Source organism: Prenolepis imparis, unplaced genomic scaffold, assembly GCF_030444845.1.
Source record: "Prenolepis imparis isolate NDT839.2.m4 unplaced genomic scaffold, iyPreImpa1.0 SCAF_7, whole genome shotgun sequence".
NCBI classification, from domain to species: Eukaryota; Metazoa; Arthropoda; class Insecta; order Hymenoptera; family Formicidae; genus Prenolepis; species Prenolepis imparis.
In genome coordinates, this window is record NW_028141165.1 from 6,919,801 (window position 1) to 6,942,489 (window position 22,689).

General features: G+C 36.5%; 1 long non-coding RNA gene across 1 annotated transcript in view; it reads left to right on the plus strand.

Annotated features, from left to right (window-relative positions):
• Positions 1 to 22,689, plus strand: part of LOC145938104 (uncharacterized) — a 71,411-nt gene that overhangs the window by 40,684 nt on the left and 8,038 nt on the right. The window contains exon 3 of the long non-coding RNA XR_014425677.1: positions 3,634 to 3,674. This is a non-coding gene — a long non-coding RNA (uncharacterized LOC145938104). The remainder of the gene's footprint in view (positions 1 to 3,633; positions 3,675 to 22,689) is intronic.

Genomic DNA, 22,689 nt, shown 5'->3' on the forward strand with positions numbered 1-22,689 from the left:
ATGAAAAAACACGTTTTCTTTGAAAAAAAGTACATAAGCAGCAAATATTTTTAAAACATGCTAAATGTACATATAATGTTGCGAAAGTTACATCTCTTCGAATAACAAAGCATCAAACAACAGAGAGCTAAATTTAGATTGAAAATTCGCACATATATATATATTTTGTATGTGTGTGTGTGTGTGTGTGTGTGTGTGTGTGTGTTTAGAACGGTTGCGATCGCATTATGGCGGTTGGGTCGGTGCTTCGAGAGAAGACTAGCACTAAAATCGATATCGCGTGTTCTGTGTTCTGATATTGCTTCTCGTGCCAAAAATAGGTACTTGATAGGTAGTTAATTAAATATTGTATTTTCGACGACAGTTTCATACACGATTCTATCATGTCGGAATTAAGTTTGAACGAACGGTGTATCCCGGCGTTAATCGCGGGATTAACGAGGCTTCTTAGCATCTACTAACGACGGTTTACCCTTTTCTTTCACGCGTTATAACAGGGGCGTTATAAACGCGATTTAAAAGGAAAAACATAATAGTTTATCTCATGTCGTTGCTGAATAAAAGTCGCATATAATAAAACTCGTCGGCGGTGAGTTAATTTGAAATTTCAAGAAAATCAAAATATCCTAACAATGTATCAAGTGTTTATTATGACATTCCGTGTTCATGCTCCAAAAAGAGGTTGGAGAATAATTAGAAACGGCTGCAGCTAAGCGAGCTGTTTCAGAAAGGTGTCTAACAACAGCATTATGCTTCACATAACGTTGCACGTGGTTTTTCCTCATGGAAGAACCGTTTTATCGGCAACTTAATTAACAAACTATTTTAATTATAGTATTAAAGTATATTGAGAGAAGTCTTGAAATAACTAAAAGAGCAAACGTTCATTCTTCAAACAATTTTTAACTTTGTATTCTCTTAATATAAAGACTTAGTTTTATCAATTAAAAAGTAAAATTTTCATAGATGAAAGTTTCCATTACGCAAATTTGTTCAAGAATAGGTTTCTTATTGCCGGTAAATAGCTTTTTTCACAACTGCTCGCGTATACGATCGATCGACAAACAGTTTCTTCGCGCTCGCAATGTTGAGTAATCGATTTCTTGCAGTCGAAGAGTCACCAACGGTAAATTAGGAAGCTTTCTTCGAATATATTATTATGATGCGTTTACGTTCTCGATTTTGCGATAAGAGAGAACACGGCAAATTAAATGAGCTACAACATGTTGCGATTGTCTCACGTATCATAGCACACGTGGCACCTCGACATTTTCCGCGAATTTACGTTTTCCACCGGATCACGGGAAATTAAACGTCGATAGGAATGCCGATTTAGCTCTAGAAACGCCGTACTGTTGGTACACGAGAAAGCTGTCCCGCCCGCAGTGTGTGAGATAACTAAAATCCGACGTTTATTCCCGTGTCCACTTCAGAAGGGACGATATTTATTTACGATTTCGTTTCACGAAAGCAAACAAACGGGGAAAAAATCTTGTTTCCCGCTCAAAACAATCATCTCTTTCTCTCTTTTTTTTTTCTCTCGTACAACGTACTTTATGTATATATCATTGTTTTATTATTGTAACACATGTATATTTTTTATAACAGAAGATATTCATTCATATATACGTTGAAATACATGAATCTGTTATTTGGATATATAATTAATTAATAAATATTAAGATATATATCCAAGATATAAAATAACCTACTTAAAATTCAAGATTATCAACTTTTTTCCCTTTAAAACTTTTTAATTTTTGTATGAAAAATGTTTGCGTTACACACACAGCAGCTATAATTTTATAGATATTTGACTATATTAATTAAAAGGAGACACTTTGTGTATATACGTATAATGGCTAAGAATTTCTCCGTGTGATTTAATACTCGGTGAGAGAAACTTGTGTGTTCTCGCCATTATCGAAAATTCATCGTTTCGATTACGTACGGCCAGCGGATAGCATGCTCAGCAGATATAAGCGAAGAGGAGACATGGTCAAGCAGCAGCGCGATGATGTGTTCCTTCCGCGACCCCAACGGCGCGATAGGAGATGAATTAAAGAAGCGCTGATTTAGCGCGTCTGGCGCACCTCCATTAGCAAAAATTAGCATATGCTCGCCCCGAAACGCGTTATCACGCGAAATGGAACGAAACCGGGAATTATTTTCTCTAATCCAATTATATAGAGGGGGGCAGGAAGATGGAGGAACACACACACACACACACACAGGGAAGAAAGGACGACAGGGATAGAGAAGGTGATAAAAGCCCACCTCTCGCCGTCGGAGCTGCCTCGTCCGCAGCAATCGGTCTTCATTAGCTCGGCACAAACTTTTCCTTCGGCTTAGCTCAAATTAAACTCGCATGCTCGCGCTAATCGCGCGATAACGAATTACCGCGGACGGGCGGAACTGCGGAATTCAAGGGAGACGATGAGTACATTATCACGATCGCGGCGATCGAAAACCATTGGCAGCTCTGAAATGGTATTGGTGTTCGGACGAAGGAATTCGCTATCACACCGGCAGTTTGCGGATTGGAAAAGCGCGGCGAGCTATTAATCCCACCTGCATCGCGTTTTCCGGCTGAATCGCGGAGATTGGAATGGAGAACGGAACTGTGGTAACCCCAGAGTTCGCTCTTGTTCGACATTATCCGAACAGCGTCGTTTGATAGGTTCCAATATGTACTTTCGAAATCTTTCTGTATGGAACACGGGCCTTAACGAAGATCATTCACTCTGTTTATACAGGGCATAACTACATCTCTCTCGCGCTTGCTTTTGTTCATAGTTCTACTTTGAGCAATTTGAAGTTTTCCTCCGGGAAAGTACACGCGTCTGTTTGAAACGATCATATCTTTTTCTTGGATGCATCGAGATAAAAAATAAAAAAATAAACTTTATAACTAGTGACTTTAATTGGTAACTTAATAACTTTAACTTTAAATATATATTTATGCATTTAATGAGATAGATACATTTTGGAATCCCGCACTGAAAAAATTGTATTTTTATTTTAAGAATTTTCTTCTTATTATTATTTATTATATCCTGTTCTAAAATAGACTTCAAAATGATCCTCTTACCTTAAGCAGAGAGGAATCTTCTAATGATGATCAGTATCATATTTATAATTTATAAAAATATAGACGAAATAGAATTTTTTAAAACTACTTTTTACTGTACTAGAACAACACAAGCGCCATTCAGTTTTATGTTTAAAAAAATGATATCTTTTAAAAAATAATATAACTCGATTAATATTTTTTCACAGAAATTAGTTGATTAAAGCATTAATTTGCTAATTAAATTTTAAAATAATAATACGTTAAAAAATTTAAATAGTAATATGTTGTAAACAATATGTTATAATATCTTATTCTCGATTAATATTATTTGACAGAAATCAGCTGACTGTCAAAAATATTAATCGAGTTTAAAGTATTATAACATATTATTTAAAACATATTATTATTTTAAAAATTAATTCGCAAATTAACGCTCTAATCAGCTGATTTCTGTCAAAAAATATTAATAAAGCGAAAATTTGCTCATTAAATATTCTAGCTTACATATTTATATTTATATTGTGTTATAATGTAAAATAATAAGATTATTTTGTTTTCAGATCAATGTGTGCCGTGTACAACTCCACTATTGTACGTATCGGTGAGTGAAAAATTGTTTATTTTATAACATTTTTATAGCGATAATGAAGGTGTATCTAATATGTGATAAACATTGCACTGCACTATAAATAGCAATATTAGATAATCATATACATTGTTGTAACAATATCATCTCATAACGCCAAATGAACAATCCGCATCCGTAATTTTTGAAAAACGGCATTGAAAGCAATCGGCTCTGCTAGAGAAGGATAAAAGAAATTTTCGTGAAAGATACACAAAAATTTGCGACATAACACTGTAACATTGAAAAAATACAATTTCTCTCGCTTGTATCGTATTTCCTCGCAGCAATCGCGAGAAACAAAACCAGACGCGCATTTTGCCTCGAATTCTTTCAACGAAGTGATTTCAAGGTGGCTCGAATTTCGTCTGATTTCCGCAAAACGAACGCGAGTATTTACACTCCGTAAAAGTGGCCGCTGGTGAAAGAAATTTAATAGGAGAGAGTTTGCGTTTACCACTCGTGTGTATACAAAGAACAACTTTTTCAATTTTTATGCACGCTCGCCAACAAACAATCGCGAAAATCACACATTGTTTGTTAACCTGTTTGCTCATACGCATGAACAATTCAATCTATGGTCGGGTCAATTTTTAGGAAACTTTCATGTCCAGTTTATTGAAATTGTTGAACGAAGCCAATTTCAGTTGAAATTGAACGGAAACGCGTACATATTACTTCCCTTTTTTTATATAGCGTTATACATACCGATCTTCGTTAAAACAAAATCGACGAGGATCGAGAGTAAGAGAAATGCTTTTTCGTTGGAGGAAAACTTGATTAAGCACGTTGAACGGTAATGACACCAAGTCAGCTGTTCTCGCGTTACAACGATTACCCACCTACGTGAAGTTTCTCAGTTAGATTCTCACACCCTCAACTTCTGAGACGTAAAGTTTCCAAAACTTTGTTTGATTTATGCCGACCGTGTGCATCGGTCTGTAACTAGGAATATATCATTATCAATTAATCGACACGCTTTACAAGCGTTGAATGTAACAGAAACACATGAATTGACGATTTAATTAAATGTTACACGGATATCCAGCTTCATGAATGCGCTTGTATATATTTAGTCAGATGTCTGAGTTAATTTGTCCGCGCGCGGAAACGCAAAACATATTTGCGTTTATGAGCATATGTTTCCTTGGTGCCTTGAATATTTTAAAATATGAATTTTAAATTACTTCTCTTGGTCAAACGCAAAATTTCAATAATCGCTCCGCGCATTAAAGCATATATTTTTATGATAAAATTTATTTTACGATATAAAATAAAAAATATTACTTTTTCCATCTTTGTAAAAAGATTGTTATAGCTAAAATATCCAAAATAATTTTTTTTACAAAATTCTTATATCTCAATCGAGATGAAACGAATAATTCTAACAATAGCAGGGATAACAATAAATATTTCGAGAATAAGGATCGAAGAAGTTGAGTATCCAATAACGGAATTAATCAGTTAGAGTCTTGGCTCGAGTTCGATCGAGCTATCAACACGACTAGGATCGACTTTGACATTGATTAAAACAGAACGCGAGAAAAGTATTTAAGAATCATTTACTGTAAGTGAAACCCTCATTTCGACATCGAGTTCAAAGGCGTTTCGTTAACTACTTTGCATCCTCCTACGTAACTCATTATTTTATGTAACATATTTTCCCCTCCCTCTTCTCATTATCATTAACTTGCAATTAAACATTCCATTCGCGGTTCGAGAATGCGCACACTCGACGCATTTAATTAACAAAATGAAAACCAAATAACATTTGCATTATTGACTGTTGTATTGCGCGATAATAATAATGGTTGAATATTCGCGGCTAATTTAATCTTTAATTAATTATGTGTAACAAATAGGGAGCGTGACATTTCGAATTCTTAAAGAGAGTTTAAGCTTTTCTTATATCCTATACTTATCAGATTATGTTGCACAAATATTGCAACACATAACATTAAAATAATAAATAGAAAAGGCTTTGATATATAAATACAAATTCAAGTATGAAAGGGCTAGTAAGAGCCAGGTATAGATATTAGGTGCAACAAAATTATTATGAAAGAATTTAAAAATAATTTTGTTTGCATCTAATATCTGTGCCTGGCTTTTACTAGGCCTTTTCATATCTGAATTTGTATACATATCATGAACTATATTAAATAAAATTTATGTAAAATTTTTAAATGTAAATTTTTAACAAGGAAACATATGGAAGTATTCTTCTGCAATTGTAATGAGTTTTGGATATGTTAGAACAATTTAAATTAAAAGATTTTTTTTATAAATGCGTTCTTATATGTTTAGAAGTTGAAAAAATTCCTAGATAGAAGATAAGTCGGTATATAATTTGGAGCTAATATCATCAAAATCATAATAATGTGATATTTTCAAAACATCCTATTTTTTATTAATGTTACGTATTTTTTTATAATATTATAAAAATTAAATAGCATTTATAACGCTAAATTTATTCACGATAACATTATACTATGATAACATTATGCTATATGCGTTACATCTGTATCGCGTTTATGTCGTGTCAATATTTTATAATAACTTATTACATTTTCCATATTGCATCAAACTGCATATATGTATGTATATATTACATATAAAATATGCAATATATTTACGTAAAATAATAATTTAGATATAAAGAGTAATTATGCATTTTGTGCAACATTATTTTTATTTAAAAAATTTCAATGTATGCATAAAGAGAATATATATAGAATTATAAATTTGATATTTTACAAGTATTGAGAAACATAAAAATATATTTATATTTATTCATTTCATGTGTATTTTTTATTTTAATGATCTTGTTTACATTGAATATGATTTATATTTAATTATTTTTTCAAAAGTTTTTTTGGCAGCAAAATCTGCATTTTCTCTATATATATTAAAATATTTTAAATAAAAATAATGTTGCGTATATAATTATCGTTTATATTCAAAAATTATCTATATATTATATAATATATAATATATTATGATGTGTATAATGCTGTACACAATTATATAAAATATGAAATAGAATAAGTTATTGTCAAATACTGTGTGGCATAAGTGGCGTACATTATGCAGTGCATATAATAGTGTTTAAGAAATTTATTTCTCAAAAATAAGATTTTGTAACAATGTTACCAATGTTATGGATGATTTTGACATTACACATTATAAGATTTCTATCGTTAAAAAAAAATCAAAATTAGTAAAATTATTATTAATGTGGGAGAAAAGGTATTATGAAAGATATCATTCTCGATAAATCTAAATGTGTAGAGTTATAAATAACATTATAAGAATCATAAACTTTTGTCTGAAACATTTTTCTAGATATCTCATAATTTTGACGATATTCGCTCGAAATTATATATGTATATCGAGTTATCTTTAAAAATTTTTTTTCAATCTCTAAATATATGCAAGAATATACTTATAAAAAAATACGTGTCTCCTATTTTGAGCTGTTTTATAATATCTAAAGCCTACTAAAATCAGAGAGAAACACTTGCATATGTTTTCTTGTAAGATAAGAACTTGATCGTATAAGAACTTGATCGTATAAGGAAATTACAAGCCTGTCTTCAGAGGCATTACGGGCGTTCGCCTGTCAAGATTCTCCAGATCGCTGCCGGTAAAGAGTGTCTTTTTAAAAGTTGACAAAAGCCGACGTCTCGAAAATTCCGGGCACTGTTGCACTGGAAGAAAACTATCTTGGTGTTCTCTTAGACGACGGTGCGGGGGCACGTAATTTCATAAAGCAGTTAGTACTTCTATGTGTGTGTGTGTTGAATGTATTGTGTGCCTGTGTGTATTTACGTGCGTGTTCAAGACTGCATATTTTCTCGCTTGTACAGGGTCTCTCATCTTATTTTTTTGTCCCTCATTCCCTGCATTCCCCTTTCACGGTGCAACGCTCGTCTCTAGAGAGGCGCATGACGCACCCTCTACTCTCCCTTCCTGCGCAGTAAAACGGCCAAGGTGATCCGTAAAGCGATAAGTAAGAGCCCCTGCTTAAAAATGCAGATGCAATTAAGCCGTGATGGTTAACTCCTTCCCCTAAACGTACGCGGAGACACGATATTTTTTTTTTATCGCTTCGTCGCACGCGCGAGACGAGCGATTTTGCGTAATTAGATGGAGGATGTTACTTTCTCGATTAACTTAATTCACTTTCACGATCGACACCAAGTGGGAATACTCGTCGGGAAACTTTACAGCGAGTAATTTAATATTGCTTAACTTAATGACAGGGGAGGAAGAAACCTTTATACCTCTTTTGGACTAGAAAATATCATATATATATATATATATATATATATATATATAAATCTCCTGCAATAATTCACACGTTCCACTTTACACTATTATGTTACGATGATACAATACACCGAAAGCTCAGCGAAAGCTTCTCCTCGGCTAAAGCTAGTTTCCGTTATGGCGACATAATAGTCGCGACATTACTCTTTCCGACTAGGGGGGCGTATGTTTTATTCGCCGACGTCAATGGAGATGATCTGGCTGTTCTGCTTAACGCAAGAACACAAATGCATTTTGCAGACAATATATATGACCGCTGTCGTGTAGCGAAGTCGGATTTCGCGATGCGATTTCGCCCGGCGGGTGCGAGGAAGAGGCGGAAATATGAGAGAGAGAAAGCGAACAAAAGTCCGAGAGTGGCTCCCGAGAGCTGGGCTGGATGTTCGGTAGTATTGCTTTGGTTTGCTTTACAATTCAAAAGAGGTCCGCGACTCTTTTTAAGTATTCAGGATGCAACGTCGTCGTGGGAGTGCGACAGTAAGTGATGGTTTTCGCGACCGCCCCCGTCTTCCGGGACGACGAGAGCTACTATACTCTAGCTTCGCAGTGCAAGCCGTATACGCGCACTTGAGACGTTCCGTCCAATAAAGTTACGCCCGGAGAGAGAAGCAACGCATTAATTGAAATCCATTTATGCATCCCCCGTTCCGCGGGGAGACTCTTGCCGCACCAATAATTTACCGGTGTTGCCGAGCTCTTCGGAAAATTAGGTAAGCGCGCGTGTGAAACGGCGCGCGTGGAAAATATTGATGTAATGGAAACGAATTGGAATGCGCCGACAATGATAGTAGCTATTTTATTCAAGTTATTTCCTTGTTTAATAAATAAAATTGAAAAATTAGAGAGATCGTCCTGTATAACGTGTGTATAAAAACACAGAGAAATATTACCATTTCAATGTGCATATGTCAACGTGAAGTAATTTTATCAGCTACGAAAACAACAATAACGTTGAGCGAGAAACTCTCTGAAAGAATTTGACAGGATTCGAGAGTAGACGGGAAACGGGCAAAATGCGAATCCTCTAAAGTTTCCAATTACGACTGATATAATAACATACAGCACCGCGAGGGAATAATAAAAAAAAAAGAATGCCACACCGTGTGTGACGCTATGAGAACGCGTAAGTCATTAACAGAGTGCATCTTGATTACAGAACGAGAATCATCGTTTCGGACCGCGCAGCTGTGACGGCGAATCCGCGGCAGGATAAACGCGAAATTTGATCGTTCGACTGTAAAATTCGTTTATTTTCCCTCGCTGCGAACCCTCTATGAGGAATTCGTGTTAGAAAAGCCACCGACCCCGTGTGGTCGCAGTCGCATCACGTCACAGATAGCAGCCAGAAAAGGGAAGAGAGCCAAGCGCGCGTGAGTTTATTTTCTCGACTCGCGTACCGACCGTAGAGTGACGAGTTTTCTCGTCCTGTTTCGATGCGAAGAAACATTGCGCTCACCTTTGACGCATGATGTATTGCGCCAGCGATTTATCTTCTTCTCTCTGTTTATGTTCATATGCGACACACACACACTCTCTCTCTTCCTTCCTTTTTTTTCTTATTCAGGTGTCATCGAGAAAATACCCTTCGCCTTTGTCTCATCAAAGAGATATATTATAATATCGTTGGATTGTGTGTTAGCACACCGCCGGACAACGGATAATTTCACGAAATTACACACTGGATGCTTAATTGCTTTTGCGCGCCATTCGGGAAGCGCCAATCCCCTGTTGTATTCGGGGACTTCGTATTTACTGCCGCTGGATATCTGCTTAACCCGCTTTTACATCGTTTTGCGAAACCCTCTTGGACCCCGATAAACATCACTGACGATCGCGAACACGCTCAAATTTCCATTACGAATCGCATTCGGAATCGAATCGCTTTCGCGAAAATGCGTTTTTTTCCCGTTAGTCTGTGACAATTGGTAGAACGCAGCACCGTACATATTTCGATCTCTTGTCGGGTTATCGTATTTTTTGTTGTATAAAAAAATCACAAGCTGACATATAGCGAAGTTTCATACAAAGTGAAACTTTTTCGCTTCCTCTATTCCCGCGAAATCCTGTTTTTGAGCGACTTGTTTCCGGGATGTGCGACTGTTTAAATAATAAACGCGACGTCGTACCGCACTGTACAAGCGATCACCTCGAGCTTTGAAATAAAAATCAGCCTGCGAAAGTGCGAATCCAGCTCTGCGAGAAACGTCGCAGCTCAGAAAAGTCGTGACAACGCGAAACAAATTACATCGGAAGCACAACGCACTTTTTTCCCTAACAATGACAGAAGGAGTATTTTCTTCGAGATCTGCGAGTCTCGAATATTCAATTCGCTTGCCTTCTATTCGACACCGATTATTTTTCGATTTGTTTATTTCGATATTCAATCTTGACTAAGGTATCACAAAGGAATAAAATAATGAAAATATATATAGGTATTTTCAGTGCTTCGTTATATTTACATTTTTTTTTTACATTTATCGAACAATAATCTCAATAATTTATATTTTGAAAACTTTTCCAACGTTAAATATAGCATATTCTCGACTAATGCTAAAGGGATTTTTCTGACATTCTGAACCATATATCTGCGGCAACTTCGACAACGCTGTGTAAAGCAGTTTCAAAGAAAAATCCAAACAAATGCAATACTGGCATTTTCAGCCTCTTTCCTATTTTCGCTTCTCATTTTTCTTCATCACTCTGCTCGAACTTGTACGAAATAGATTTTGCCATTTTACTGTGAAAAATTTGGCACTTTCGTACAAAAAATTCTCTTATAAAATATATATGTATTATTATACATTAAATTCTCTCACAGAACACACATATATTTTATCGCGGAAAAACATTTTTTTACTATTATTATTCCTGCGTATGCGCGCTATTTACGCACGTATACGTGCACTTGAAAAATTAATGGACGCTGAAAATTGAACGCAAACGCGCGACTAATGACACGAGCGCGTTGCAACGCGTAAGTAATTGCTGCTGCACCGCATTGATAGCTAGGGCTTTGACATCTCGGATTCTTTTTCACTACCGGCGACAACATCGCACGGCGCATTCCCGATGCGCGTATTATAGGAGAAAGTTCCAATTTAATACGCTAGAGAGTCGGGACGCGCGTGCGAACGGTTACGAAAGCAATTTCAATTTAACTTTTTAATTATAAGTCGACACGATGATAGGCCATCCGCGCATGCGTGAGTTTATGCATTTCCGGAACGAATTTGTGGAAAACGCCGATCGCTCTCTTCCTCGACGCGTGCTTTTCTAATTTACCAAATAAACCATGACGGAATTTGCTCATGATTTGAACATTTCTCGTTGCTTAATATAGGAATCGTTTTCCTTTATAAATATTATAACTTTGCTTTGCTGGTTTATGTAACGATACTCAAATATTCGACGGTCTATCTCTTTAATATCGGCTTTGTACATACGATTCATAACAAATTAACGTAAATTTGCAAATTAAAATTACCTGATATGGATCTGAATATTCAAATAAATTAAGTAAACGTAATTCGAAAAGAAAAGTATTGCGTATAAAAACTTACGAAAAAACATTATGATTTATAATAGTTCAATGATGTTTACGATAGTGACTGAAAAATTTTCATCGAACGAAATATAGACGCCATTTTATAGTTCTCATTGTGACAGCTTATTAATGACTATTGCGTGACAGATTAGAATTATCTCGCTATTTGCGTATGTATTGGTATTAAATGGCGAATTTATAAGTCTAATATCGATATATGTTTCCAGCAGCATTAAATTTATAAATCCCAGTTAGTTCGTTCATCGTTCGTAATCTGGATTTATTAATGTCGGGTTTTGAATACTATATCCAAATTGAAAATTGAGAGGGGCCGCAGCGACAACAAACGCAATCGCTGCTGCAATCATGATTGCAACGCAACCCCTAGTTGCGTTTCGTAATTTGTACGCGATACTAAGCGCATATGAATAATTTATATGCGGATAGATATCGTTAACTATTATATTGACTTAGTTGCTATAATTATACATTGCTACACACGTGTTTTAAAAAATTATTTCTAATATTTATCCATTGAAATTTTCGTTAAAAAAACTAGGATGTTTGGAGCTTGCACTACAATTTATATATAATTTTATCTATTATTTTATTATGTGTGTTACATATTGTTCATTCTTCAACTATTAGTATAATTATTAGTTACTCTTATAGTTTTGATTTTTTTATAATTAATCTTAAAAATAATTTAATCAAACTTTAATAATATAATTTAAAAAACAAAAGTTTTATAACAGAGTGTTTGATAATAATTGTACTATTTCTCATAAAACGGGTTAAACCGAATAAAAAGGTCCCTACTGTTTTGCGATCTTTGCAATAATTGATCGATCTGTTTTAATTAATCTCTCATTAATTATTGCGAAGATAGTAAAACGGTAGGAGACTTTTCTACCGTTTTAACCCGCTCTATTTGCATACGAAAAGTTAGCGGCGATTATTATCAGACATTCTGTATATTCTGCATCACGCAATTTTTCCGACGGTCATATAAAAAATCATCAAACGGCGCAATATCGCCGTTTGCTGAAACAGAGTTTTCAATCACGACACTATTCAATCCACAAATGTTTTCAACAGCTTTATAATGTTGTGATATTGCTTGAGAAAAAAAAAACGCTGCGCATTGATTGAAAGGTGAATTAAAATTTCACAGGTAAACGAACGAACGAAAAAAACGATGTGCGACTGTTGCGTGTTGCGACTAGTGCATTTGTAATCGCGATCGTTTCAGGAGCACAAACGAGCATTGCTGCATAACATTTATGTGCATGCGTGCCAATTTCGCCACGTTTTGGTCGCATAACATACATACACAACGGACTGTATGATTTGAAGAGTACACACTTTCGATGGCGAGAATGCGCGCTCGTCGATTGTAGGCGAACATGTTTTCGAAATAATTACGCCTCCGGCAATCGGATGGCAATAAAATTCAAAAATAGTACACATTCATCAAGAGATGTGAAAATTTTTTAGAGATTTATTAATCTCCGAATATGCAATATATATATTTTTGTACTTACATGTGAAGAATTGTTTTTCTTAACTTGCAAGTAACATTTTTCGTAACTTCCATTTTTTTTAATTTATGAATCAAGAGAAATGGGGCGATATTCATCCATCCATCTTTACGAAAGCTTCGTGCGCGCGTAATATCTACGAGAAAATTTACAAGCCGTTCTCCAGCCATGGAGTGGCTCGGAAAATTTTCCTTATGGGGAAGCCGCGTTGGAGCAGCTCGCGTTGCACATAAGTGCAATATCCCGTGTACTACAACCGGTGAGTCATGCGGAAGTGATTAGATGAAGCGAGCATTCGACGCGGCAATTGTCCGTCTGATCGTTGTTACGCGACTAGCTTGCCGGAACGAAAAGCGAGAGAGAGAGAGAGAAAGAGGGGGCGAAGAGGGAGAGGATCGAATTCTCGCGATAAGACGCTGCATCTCCTATAGATGCACCTGTGCGCCATAACCGGAAACGAGACGCCCGTTTGCCGCTGTTCCCGTTCGACGTAGCCCCAGGTCAAACATGCAAAATCCATCCGGGCACGTGAGCCGCATGCGAACGTGCTGCTGCAAACCGAACTGCACTCTACGTGCCCCAGTAATACGTATAACGAGGACCCGTGGCAATATATACACACATACATATAGATCGTTATACAGGTGCGGAAGTTTCAGCCATACTGCCACCTGGCTGGCTTATCCCGCTCGCTCGTGCCACCCTTCTCCTTCCTCTTTCCAGCATCTCTCAGGACTAATACGCGGATCCTGCTGATTTCGCTTAACAGCCGCAATACCTAGAGACATTCGGTCAGACGCGTTATCGCAAGAAAATACTTGCGCGAGACGAGGGGGTGGAGGATCGCGAGTTGATTAGCAGATAAGACCGGTTATATTAACGCTTTACGTTTTCTGACTAAGAACTTGTCCGTTTCCGGAGAGAATATACAATTTATAGCATATTCAGCTGGTTGCGTACACTTTTGCTATTAATATATACGCGCGTATGTAAAATACGCGCTTAATAATAATGTCGAGATCATCCATATAGAGATCACAAGCAGGTAGATAACCCAGACTTCGAATCTTCAGAGATGGCTGTGTAAAGGCAAGGTAAGCGCAAAGGCTGCTTGATATTCATATTTTGATTATGCAACGACTCGGTTCGACTAGGTTCTGCATGTGAGAGTTCCATCCTTTAGCACCTAGCTTTAACCTTTCGCCGGAATTGGGCATCTCTGGTCATCCCGGGGGGCTAATATGCCGATCCTTGGCCTCGGTTAATGCTCGCGGTAACCGCTACGTTGGAGATTTCATCACTTATACACACACACACACACATTCTATATCTATGTGTATAAACATCACTTATACACACACATACATACATCGACGTGTGCGATGGATTTACGGTAGGTCGCGTCACGGATGCTGTAATCCCGCGGAAAGAATAGGGGGTTCAGCATTCCGTGAGTTTCTTTGTAATCCGTTGGTAAGGATTACCACGCGGAAACCATGCAGGCGGTATTATTGCAGCTTGCGACTTTCTCGGAAATGACGATTGTGCAAAATCGGAGGGGTCACGAGACTTTCAATCGCCGTACTTTTTTCCCTCCTTTGTAAACGCTACGATAACGCTCGCAGTAATTCTCGCTATTGCCGCTCTCTTCGCGCGTTTATATTTTGTAATGACGTCCGGAAATGATCTATCGTTCTGTACACGCTTAGCTAAATGGTCAAATGTCAGGCTACGTCGCGGAATATATGCATTTGTAATATGAGCAAAAAAGTACTTCTTCACGTCATTGAAAAAATTGTATTTTTATTTGAAGAATTTACTAATTTTTAGAATACTCTGTTTTAAAATAAGTACCGAAAGAATCCTCTTACCTTAAGAGGGAAATTTTCTAAAGATTAGTAACAGATATCCCTAATTTATATAAGTAGTAGTAGTAGTAAAAGTTATATAGATGAAATGGGATTTATTTTTACATTAATAAAAAAATACACTATTTTACAACACACAGGAAAAGGAAAAGACCATAAAGAAAGCATATATATATTACATATAAACCAAGTATGAGACAAGAGACCAGGGTTTTGAATGATTAAATTAGATATTATGTTACACGTTATTTACTCGTAAACATTTCTCTTAAGTCGCTCGAGTCTTCTTTTTTTGTGTCAATTATTAAATTTATTCATTCTTTTAAAGAATAAATTAAAGTCATTTTTTCTGCAACAATAAACGATCATATAAACAATCCACATGAAAAACATACGACCGTTTGTTATTATAACAAATTATTATAACAAAGAATATATTCTTAATTTTAGAGAATGTTTTAGAAAATGTTCTTAAGAATATCTGTTAATATAAACTTTATAGTGTACAATCCTCTTCAAGAATTTTTTCTGTGCACTATTCATGAATTGCAATGTAATATTTAACCTTTTTAATTATGTATAATGACATCAAGTTGATTGCTATATACATATGAGGGAGGGTTGTGATTCCTATTATACACGCGAAACTTGAAAACATTTATTTAATAGACTCTGGGAATGACGTCTTTAAGCGATTAAATTTAAAGTTCCACTATAAATACACATTGATATATAATTCATGTACTTTATTTCTTAAGAATAAGGAACATTGAAAATGGTGTAAATGTTTTTTCCTTATGAAAGACGCAACCAACCGAATTCACAGAGCCTTTGTGAAAAAGCAGCGAGCAACAAAAGAACGTCGCGTGCGCTAGCTTGAGATCTTAATCCAGATTTAAACGAAGAAAGGGGGAAGGGAAGGAAAAGGACGCATAAACTATAATCCAAAACGTAAACTGCGGCTAGATGGAAACGTCGCTGTGCATCATAACCGGGAATTGCCCGAGTCTCACTCGCAACTGCCGTACTCTCGCGACTATAAGCCGGTTATAAACTGCAGAAATATTTCCAATTGATGTTCTCATGTAAATCTTATCTTAAGACACTGGGCTGTGTTTCTTTCTCTTTTGCTCTCTCTCCTCTCTCTCTCTTTCTTCCTCGTTTCCCAGTCGAGGATCCGTAAGGACGCCGGTTATATCACGTAGAAAATCCATTCTATTCCATCAGCTCCGGTACGATATCGCCGGTAACCGTGCGGCGGGCGCTTTTATAGCGCCCAATCATTTTTAAGAGTCCTACGCCCAAGCATATCCTTTGCCATTCTTGTCGAATCCCAGAATCGAATCCCACCATCTACCCTTACAGCCAAAAGGAGAGGAAAGGGTGGAAGTGCGGAAAATACTTTCTAGATCGGTGCCCAAATTAAATCCGCGACCAGAAATATATAAATATATATATATATATATATATAGGCATGTGCAGCTGTCGAGACCTCGAGAGCACCATTAAAATGGAATATGGAGATTCGAGACGAGGTCGAGGTCCTTCAAAAGCGGTCGTCCGTGATTGCATCAACGTACGGAATTTCGTGAAGTGAGAGCCGGTCTCTTTCTCTTTATTTATCTCTCTCTTTCTCGCTCGCTTTTTCTAGGATTTCTCCGATTATCGAAATTTTCAAAATAACTTGACGATCGCTTTAACGAGAAATCATATATGACATAATTTATTAAATCTCGATTCTTTTTTGAATATATACTATTATTCGAAGATTTATTTTATGAAATGATATTTTCGGAAAAGAAAATTTTAGATATTGTTATACTATTTATGTATAATAAATTCTATAAATATGCGATTAAAATGAGAAATATAGATTATGAATAAAGCGAAAGTCTAAATTGCAAGTTTAGGCAACTCTACAAAATTGTTATATCGATCTATAAAGTCTCAATTGATAAATTATATTATTAGAGGTGTTTTGTTAAAATGACGATAATAATAAAGCAGAAACTGTACATATGCGTGTAATGAAAGCACACGATAAAAGCATACGTTGCTCTTAAAGTTCTATTAATTAACTCGCAACTGACTGTACCGTAATTTAAAGCCGCCGATGAAATTTACGAACATTCCTATGCGCGCATATAGATATGCACTTGCAATTACATTGCGGCGCGAGATTATTGCAGTCGTTCAGATGAAATTTTCGGGATTATTCGCTTGTACGTCCACTATAGTTACCATCACGGTAACCACCACCGCAGTGGAAACTTTGAATATCAGTTTCGCGCTGCGAAATATCCGAATAATTCGAGCCGTTTTTTTTTTCTCGTGCGTGAAATGTGTGCGACGCGGGTGTGTAAGAAATGAATCATCCATCGCCCATGGCAAGTCGCGACAAAGCAATTTGATAGCGACAAAACCCGCCGAGATGTAACCGAATTACATAGCAAGAAAAAGCTTTCGATCCCCGAAATAAGCGACGAGCATAAGCCGCGTAATTAAGTTATACCGCGCGACGCGGAGAGAAAGACGAAATATCTCGTCTCTCTCGTAGTCTTCTCGATTGTGCGAATTAATGCGGCTGCATTTAGTTAAAAAAAAGCAAGATGCTTAAGTCCCTACCGGAGCACTATAAAAGCATCTATTATATCAACGTGCTATAATTGGCAAAAAAAAAAAGAGAGAATAAAATAGCAGAGAAAAAGAAAAAGAAAGAAGTGGAGAGAAGAAATACGGTTTTCTACTGCTTCGTAACAAATCTTACAAAGAATACTGATTTTCAAGAGTTGTTCGAGTTAACACTTATAAGTATAAGAAAATCTCACAAACCCGAAAATTCTGATTTTGATAAAACTTTACATAGATATAGGAGGGATATAAATAGATAAATTTAGAAATTTTAATCCCTAAAAAATGATTCTAAGGGGTGAAACTATCTCTCATATTCAATGATTTAAAAAAAATACTATTAATGTGATTAAATAGAGATGTTCTTATCATGGAACTTTTGTATAAAACATTTTTTGATATCTTAAAGACTTAAAGATATATCGAGAAAAACAAAAAGCTATAGTTTTTCATTAATTAAAGTCGTTTTAATAATCAATTAAAATTGTTTTTAGGATGCAAATATATAAACTTCTACATTTATCTCTATATTCCCCGTACATGTGCGTAAAGTTTCATCAAAATTTTCAGATTTACGAGGTTTTCTTGTTAGTTAAAATAGCGTTTAAGCCACTGAATACTCAATAAACTCGAAATCTATGTAATCTTGACTGTTTTTAGTGATGCTCTAGAGATAAAGAGAAAGAGAGAGAGAGGAGGGGGGTGAGGAAAGAGAGAGAGAGAGGAGAGAGAGTTGATATCCCTCTTGTTGCTCAGAGCCCTGGTTGGCAATATCACGTCTTTCGGCAAGTTTATCTCCACCTCTTTGTATCCACCGTTTCGACCGACAATTGGGCCGCGACAAGCCGGCGCCGTCGATATCAATTATTCGCAGGCTCGATTGTCGACCCTGCTGCATAGTCATGGTGGTGCGGTCTCGGCCTAAATAAAGTGACTCACTCCGTGAAGCAAATTCACATTGTTTCTTTTCGAGAGAATAAATTCTAAATTTGAAATTTTATCAAAAACTCTATATCATTTCTTTTTATTTCGTTTATTAAAAAAGAAATGTTTCAATAAATTTTATATAGATTCATCAACAGGTTTTCGTTTTTACTGATAAAATGAGAAACAGCTAATTAAAGGTGTCTTTGATGGATGTACGTATCGTAGTTCTTATTCCTTTGACAAACAACCGTGAATTTTAACCTAACTGTTATCAGATTTTCGCGGCGACAGTCGCGAGCAGATAGAATTCCCCTGTTTCGTGTACGCGGCGGAGCAGATCGTCGACGATAACCGCGTTGAACTTTCGTCGAGAAATGGAAAAGTTAGCTCCCCTCAGCTAACATGGCGTGACAACGTCCAAGTAAGAGGTGAGAGATAAGAGAACGGTCGCGACGAAGGAATAAATCCACGCACAAGAGCGAGCGTGTTCGCGCGAGGAAACTTTGTTAAGGGGAGAGGTAGCCGCGAGAAACAGCAGAAAAAGAGGACGGTGGCAGGCAAGATTGTACGGGGTGGTTTTTACTCTGCCTGCCGCCGTAATTGACTTCCATGAGAACTGAAATCTTGTCCCAAAGTTTGTTCGACTACTTTACTCTTCACGCAGAGATTCCCTTAAATAGTCGAACAGTATATTATTATAAGTTATAAGGTTTACGCGGGAATAATAGCCGGTCGTCGAGGAATTCTCGATGTATATCCAATGATGTTCACCCGGAGTTTGTAAAAAAGGAGAACGAGAGACTGTAAAAGAATCGCCAGCGTTCGGCAATTAACGGAAGTAAGTTGAAATCAAGAAAGTGCTAATTTAAATAGTCGCGTTTAATACAAAGGATCGCGACGATCTGCGAGTTTTCCTTCTTTCTGCTTCCAATTTGCTTCTACAGACTAATCATCACAGAAGAAATTGCTTGGCCCTTTCAAATCTGAATTATCTATTGTATTTTCAGTAAACGTGACTTGGCTAAAATTGTACTTATGAGGTGATAGAGGTTTAAATAAATAAGAAGAAAGAGAGAGAGAGAGGAAAAGGGAGAAAAAGAAAGAAAGAGAGGAAAGAGAAGTGCGAATGTAATGCATACGCAAATTGACGGAGATTTAATCGCTGGCACGCTGTTCCGGTTACAATTGCCAAGATTCTCATTACAAATCTCGCATTGCGAAAAGCCAAAATTACTACCGTGCCATTGACCACCGTTCATCCTAGCAGATCTCACGAATTCATACATCACACACATTTATATGCATATATATGCCGCGTCTCTCTCTCTCTCACTTTCTCTCTCTTTGCTTGCGCGCATGAAAACCTCTTCAGGAACTGCATCAAAGGAACGCTTGCCCCGGGCTCTTTATCGGGTCGGTTCAGGTCGGGTCGGGTCGGGTTCAGAGCAGACTCGTAAGAGCACGCTCCTCGCGAAACTGCTATCCCATTTGCTCCACGTTTCATCGGCATCTGTCGTTACCATTGTGCTTGTCGAATTTTACGTCGGATTCCGATCGTGCATCGTCACGATCGGTAGGCCTGTGCGATTGTCTGAGCTTGCGTTTGCGGTTCGTCGTCAGATCTAATCTTGTGGAATTGAAGATATCGATGCGACGCCGAACGCGACTTCCGCCAACGACAGCGATTTTGACAGTTTTTATAGTCTTTCTTTGCCTGAGTGCTGTAAAATAATGTATTTTTTACTAATGTAAAAATAATAAATCCCATTTTGCCTAAATTTTTATAAAGTAAGCGTATCTGACATTAATCTTTAGAGGATTCTCCTCATTTTAGAATGGTAATCTAAAAATAAGTGAAAAATTTTTTAAATAAGAATACAATTTTTTTAGTGTACTGGTTCGAGTTTTATCTTTTATAAGATTCTTTTATATAATTCTACAAAAAGAGAAAAATAGAAATCGAAGAAAATCTAAAAAGACATGAAAAAGTACACAGCAATTTCTGAAAATGACGATTATGGCAGTATATATGTGCAAGAGCGGAAAATATACATATACACATATATCCGGTGTTGCGGAATGATTGAATTCTGATCCGAAATTCCGATCACGGAACGATAGAACAATTTACGGGGGAGTGCCAGTAGACAGTTGTTGTATAATGTACGAATATAATCCAGTTTATAACCGTACACAAGAATGATTTCAATACGGATATAGTTTGCCGCACTGCTTTGGACGAGATTGACACAAAATGCCTAAAATTCGAGGCGTTTTTACAATTATTATCCTAAAAGAATATTTCTTACCACGTATTATTTTTGATAAACTCTAAATTAATTTTTTTCACATATATTTTATTTGTGATCTCTTCTTCCGTTCATTCTATAAAAATTACTCTCTTTAAATAGTATTCCTGAACTCTTATAATTAGCAAAGTTCTTTCCAATCCCGAATATTTTCTGAAGCACAAACGAGAGAGGCATGTTATACTTTAAAGTACTTTATCGGAAAGATACATAATTGGATGCTCGTTATACCTCTACTTAAGCAAGTATCTTAACAGCACTCGATTTTCCAAATGATCGCTACACTCACGTATCACATTGCAGCATCTCGTGTGCGTCTCCTGTGCGATTATCTCGCGTGCGTTGATATACGTATATTACTTGAACAATAACGTAATATTATTAATGATAATAAACAAAGGAGTAATTGCGCATCTGTGTGTAATATGTGTACGCACGTGTTATTATTAATACGAGGATTACATTATTGTAAATAGATAGGACTAGCAAAGCACGCGAAAGAGTAAATTATATATTTATCGCAATGATTATATTATTATAATGATCATATTATCGCAAAAGAGATACTACTGAAATTGCAAGATTAATTAGTTTTGTGAATTAGTTTCTAGGTACTTTTACACAGTTATAAATAGAGGGAAGTTAAATATAAAACAGATACGCCCGTAACTAGATGAAATTTTTGAAGCGATGGCACCGTTCGCAAACTCGCATAAAGGAGCGTCTTCGCTTTGAGGTAGTGAAGATCCCGAGTTACTTTTAATACGGCGTGGTATCTTGTAAATTAGTTTTGCGAAGAGAGCTTTTGCGCATTAACGGAAAAATACGCGCGAGATAGTCTTGTAAAATATAATCTCTCTTTCGTGCGCGTGCTGCTATAAATTAGATGAAGGGTATTACAAGGAACGTCTTAGCTAATGGGAGAAGAAATGGTGACGGTGGCTCTTACCAGAAATTTATGATTGCACTAAGAAGAAAAGTGTGTATGTGTATGCATGTGTGTAGAGGAAATGCGAAATTAATTTTCAAAAATATAAATTTCAATAATAAAATTTCATGCTGCCTTCCCCGATTGTTGATAAAACGGTTCGATGGTCCCGTCGAATTATTTCTGCGCGAGATGAACGATTATAGATTTTCCGGGAAAAAATGTAGGACACACACATACACACATATATATTGATTGTTGAAAACTCCATGTCACATGACATCATCCGTTTGCAAGTGCACTACGCGGGATCGAGAGCCTAGAGAGAGGTGCTCGCATCGGAAATGTACGAGGAACGCCAGAACGCTGACGGCTCGATGAGAATTAAGCGTATGATGTTCACAATTTCGAGGCGCGGAGATCAGCGATATTTCATTACTAAAATATTAACGTGCTCCGTTGCGCCAAACTTTTGATTAATCTACACGCTCGAGCGATGTGGCAAGTTGAAAATTAATATTAGATTCCAAGTGACTTTCCAACGAGGCGGAGTATCAGGCATTTCGCGAATGTTATACACACATACACGCGCGCGCGCACACACACACACACACACACACACACAAATCGTAATTATATCGGATATATATGCAGGATAGATAAAATGTGAAAGATATCTGTACCACGATAATTAATATGCAAAAGAGATTTTTATCTCTTTGAACGCGAATGCCTAAAGCATCGCGTATGCTTTTTTCAGATTTTATCTTCTTCGGCGGTGCACGAGCAAATTAAAAGTTGCTTTTTTAAAACATCGTTTCTTCCGCCATGTTTGTAGTTTTGATTAATGAATCGCGCGCCATTCTCTTTTGTCGTCGCAGGTTTTTTCTTCTTGAAACATTAAGCACAAA